The 4,784-nt window shown below is 41.5% G+C and overlaps 1 long non-coding RNA gene across 1 annotated transcript; it reads right to left on the reverse strand.

Moving 5' to 3' along the window:
• Positions 1-2,898: 2,898 nt before the first annotated feature.
• On the reverse strand, positions 2,899-3,428 carry LOC143415192 (uncharacterized). Its single transcript, XR_013095824.1, has 2 exons — positions 3,141-3,428; positions 2,899-3,053 (listed from the first exon to the last, which is right to left on the reverse strand). It is a non-coding gene; the product is annotated as an uncharacterized LOC143415192 (long non-coding RNA).
• Positions 3,429-4,784: the final 1,356 nt, after the last annotated feature.

The raw sequence follows: 4,784 nt of genomic DNA on the forward strand, positions 1-4,784 counted from the left end.
GTGTTCGCACCTGGGTCCACCATACACACCACCGCACGGTCTGTCACAGCGGACCGTGACACTAATACAGAGACGTTCATGCCGTTGGTGCAGCATAGTGTGCTGCATTGCCAATTTCCTCATTATATAAATGAGACAGCTTGTCTTGTGTGAAGTGTTTTCAGCTGAGCAGTTTCTACCTGCAGTCGAGCGTTTTTACCAATGCACAAAAAATTTTAATGTCATCATCTGATATTTTTGCCATATTGCACAACCATAAGTATGTTTGGTCTTTTTTGAAGGAATAAACAAAATGTCACACAAAGACTCCCAGATTGAGAATTTGAATTAATAAGTGCAATTTTGGTTTTGCTTTTGTTATGTTTGGTGACCTTATTTTACTTCTAGGTCAAAATTTGAAGAAAGATGTAAAAAGTTACGGAGCCCCTCTGATGACATGGTACAAAAAATAAATAAATTGTGGCCACAAAATACTACTTCGAGGGCACGAAATAGGTATAACGTGCCCACGAAATGCTAATTTGTGGCCACGAAATACTATTTCGAGGGCACGGAATAGGTATAACGTGCGCACGAAATGCTAATTTGTGGGCATGAATTGGGTATAACGTGGCAACGAATTACGCATTTGTGGCCACGAAATAGATAACGTGCGCACATCTTATTGATAGAATTCCTGGACAGCTGCGTAGAGACACAAGCATAAAAGTAGGCTAAATACACCATGGACAGAGACAGTCTGATTGAGTTTTATTTCAGGCTGGGAATGAGCTACAAATGCATTTTGAAAAGCCTGGCAATGCAAGGAACCATCATTACGGAGAGACATTTAAACCGGATATTGAGAGCCAAGTCGCTTTACAGACGTAAGTACGACCTGGACGCCGGGATAGATTTTATTGTGAACCAACTGCAAGGGCCTGGGAAGGATCACGGTTATCGGTGGATGTTTACAAAGTGCAAACAACACGGCATTGTGATCAGGAAAGAAGACGTCAGGATCCTCATCTCTTTACTGGACCCAGTAGGTTCCCAGGTTCGCCAGACCAGACGTCTCAGAAGGAGGCAATATTTTGCTCAGGGGCCTAACTTTGTGTGGCACATAGACTCTTATGACAAACTAAAGCCATATGGAATATGTATTAATGGATGCATCGACGGTTTCTCACGCAACATCATTTGGCCGCACACACTAACAGTGACCCAAAGGTTATCGGAGGTTACTTTGTGGAAGCAGTGGAGAGTCGTGGGGGATTCCCCAGGCTCGTACAAACTGACATGGGCACTGAGAATGTGTTGGTCAGAGACCTCCAGCGTTATTTACGGAGAAATGACGGGGATGATAGAGCAGGAGACAGAAGCTACGTCACAGGAGCAAGTACCGCAAACCAGAGAATTGAGAGCTGGTGGGGAGTGATGAGAAAAGAAGGAGTCGAGTCATGGATCAAGCTTCTAGGAGAACTGAAGGACGAAGGATTTTTCTTTGGGGATTTCATTGACAAAGCTCTGTCACAGTTCTGCTTCATGCCAATCATTCAGGTAAATGGCCCATATTATGATAACTAGTGGTGGTAATTATTTACATTAAATTACGCTGTTTTAGCAGTAAGGGTAACAAAATAATCGTTTACATAGTTAAAACGACATTACCTTTACGGAACGGTAAATGCAATGTATTCCTAACGTTGTTGAAGTAGGTCAACTGCGCTCTGTATGTGCGTAATGGAGGCTGAAGCATCAACCCAGCCAAAGTTTTTAAATCAGGGAACACTTTGCCAATTGAACTGATCAGAAGTCAGCATGAATTAAATGTTGTTTTTTTCTGATCGGAGGACATTATCCTTGTCTGCGCTCATTCTGCATCAGTTATGCTGCAGCTACCGATCTGTCACTGCCAGTCTGTCAAAAGCAGTCAGGCTTCACGCATCAGTAACTCTTCAGCGCTCTATCATTGGTGCATTCAGGTCTGAGATGATATTGGATCCCCTCATGGGATTGAAAAATATTGATTTTGTCACCTGTATTATGCGCATAAAGTTGAAAAGCTTTGCGCATCCGGACCGAGATTAGTATTAGTATTAGTATAAAGCCCAGATCCCACAACTCAGTGGTTTGCCTGGTGTGGTTCTTTCTTTTCTTTTTTTTGCCATCACTCCCTCTTCCTTTGGTTTTCATTAAACTGCATCCAAACATTGCTGCTTTTCAATTCATTTAAGGATGCACCACACTTATTTTCGACCATTTAAAAAATGCCCTGTATTACAGCTCTGACCTAATTCTTGTTTCTTCATCAGGAGGTATTGAATGACATCCGGAGTGTTTGGAATGCTCACCGTATAAGGCCCTCAAAGAATAACAACGTGCCCTGTGGGATACCTGATGTCATGTACATGGCCCCTCACCTTTGGGGTGCAGAAGACTGTCTCGTTCCACTGACAGAAGATTTGGCCTTGTGTAAAAATAGCTGCACTTTTGTTAGTTCAGTCCCATGTGATGTGCAAGTGTTTAATAATAATAATAATAATAATGGATTGGATTTATATAGCGCTTTTCAAGGCACCCAAAGCGCTTTACAATGCCACTATTCATTCACTCTCACATTCATACACTGTTGGAGGCAAGCTACGGTTGTAGCCACAGCTGCCCTGGGGCAGACTGACAGAAGCGAGGCTGCCATATCGCGCCATCGGCCCCTCTGGCCAACACCAGTAGACAAGTAGGGTAAAGTGTCTTGCCCAGGGACACAACGACCAGGACAGAGAGCCCAGGGATCGAACCGGCGACCTTCCGATTACAGATGCGAGGCTACTTAAATGGACACAAACATACAAATGTTGTCACGGTGCGGCATGGCACACCGTGGAAGGAGTGGGGAAGGAGGACCCAGGCGCGGTGCTCTACGTATAGACAGTGTTTATTTACAGAGGGTGATATCAAACAACAATAAATCCCCGTGTTTCTCCCCAGACTCCCGTGTCGTGTCCTCCAAGTGCTCTCTGCTCCCGTGTCTGCACTCCCGGTGCTCGCTGCTCCTTAAGCCTTCCACGCTCCTCCTGCGGGAAACAATAGCGGCAGCAGTCAGGACACTGAACAATGGCAGGCATACACTACACGACCAAAACCTAAACTGGGTAACTAACGTGGAGTCCCAAGCAATGATCCCGCGTCGGTGGGAGCTCCAAGACTCTCTTAAGTAGCTCCCCCGACGAGGCCTGATCAGCAGCAGGTTTGTGGCTTCGGGTGTGGCCAGTCCCCTTGCAGGGCCACACCCTCCAGGCCTGACGCCGCCTATAAACAAGTGCTCAGCCACCCACACACACATATACACAAGCACAGGGAAGGGGGAGCAACACCAAAATACACAACAATAATAATAATAATAATATAATACATGACTGCTCAGGGATCCTGGGTCGCCCAGTCCCAGGACCCTGACAAATGTAGTACATTTTGTACTTCAGTACGTATTCCTACAGCTTAATGTACTTATTATTAAGTAATTGTTTTTCTCCAGTGTGTAGTTATCTTGTCTTTGTATCAAAATTATCAGAAAAGACTGTATAACATAATTTTCATTTTATCCATGTCAGTAAATTAACTCATCATGAAGTGTTGCTTGCTCTTGGTAGCTACAAAGCGTGGAGTATTAAACTAAAATATCATACAGGTTAGAAAAAAATAAATCCTTTTGGGATTTAGTTAAACTTATCACACTGTTAAAGCATCAAAAGTTGTTCATAATAGTTTTTGGTACCAAAAATGTGTTCATTTCTAACAAAAACAAGAGCACTTTGGATAACAACCACATAGACTGGCAATATATCTAATGTTGTGATCAATTAGACAAGAAGACCAAGTAGGCTAAAGTGTAGAATCATAGTTGTGTCACCAATGCTCTAAATGTTTCTTGAGCCTATAATTTTGTTATTGTGGAATAGATTAAAGCAATCCCATGTTTGATAAAGAACGGCTTCTTTTCTTAAAAATCATAGCACGTGTATGACATTATAGAATGAGTAGTTAAATAACTTTCAGCGGTGTCATTAGACATGTTCATGTTTAAAGATGTATAGAATGTAACAGAGAGGACAAAGTTTTGTACAAATGAGAATGGTTTACTGGTGTCTTTCAAAATACACCATACTCAAAAACAGGTTGTATTTTGCATATAATAACAGGATAAAATAACAGTTATTTCTAAAATGTTATACAAACCTCTTTACAATGTAACCAATCTCTGTAATTGACAACTTTTCTTCTAAACCCATTAGGAACATAAAGGTTCACATTCTTGTTTCTATTAAGATTTCTGCAAACATCTGAAATACTTTAATACAGAACATGCTTAATCAGTTGGAATATGGTATTTGTAATGGTGTTGTACTTATGTATGTATATACAGTAGACAGCACTCAGCAATCTTCCAGTTTGTAGAACTGTTACTGTATGCTATATTGGAAATATTTGTTACTCTTCCTGTAGTAAAAAAGTATTAGAATGTTAAAATTAGTAATTTATTTTGGCACTAACCAGAAACACAGTAACAATGTGTGCAGCAGGAACAGATGCACTTCTATGTTTAGTGTACGGATTCCTACCAGGTGAAGCACTGAAAATGTTATTTAAATATGTATATGTATTTTCAACTGGTGTTGTTTTGTGGTCTCATTCCCCAAGCAATTTGTTGCCTTATTTTGTCCCCAACACTCACTGCTGCTTCTGCAAAATCAGAGTGCTAAGTGCTGTCTACTACAGGTAACTCCACTTCAAAAAACCTGAACATT

Source organism: Maylandia zebra, linkage group LG23 (genome assembly GCF_041146795.1).
Source record: "Maylandia zebra isolate NMK-2024a linkage group LG23, Mzebra_GT3a, whole genome shotgun sequence".
NCBI classification, from domain to species: Eukaryota; Metazoa; Chordata; class Actinopteri; order Cichliformes; family Cichlidae; genus Maylandia; species Maylandia zebra.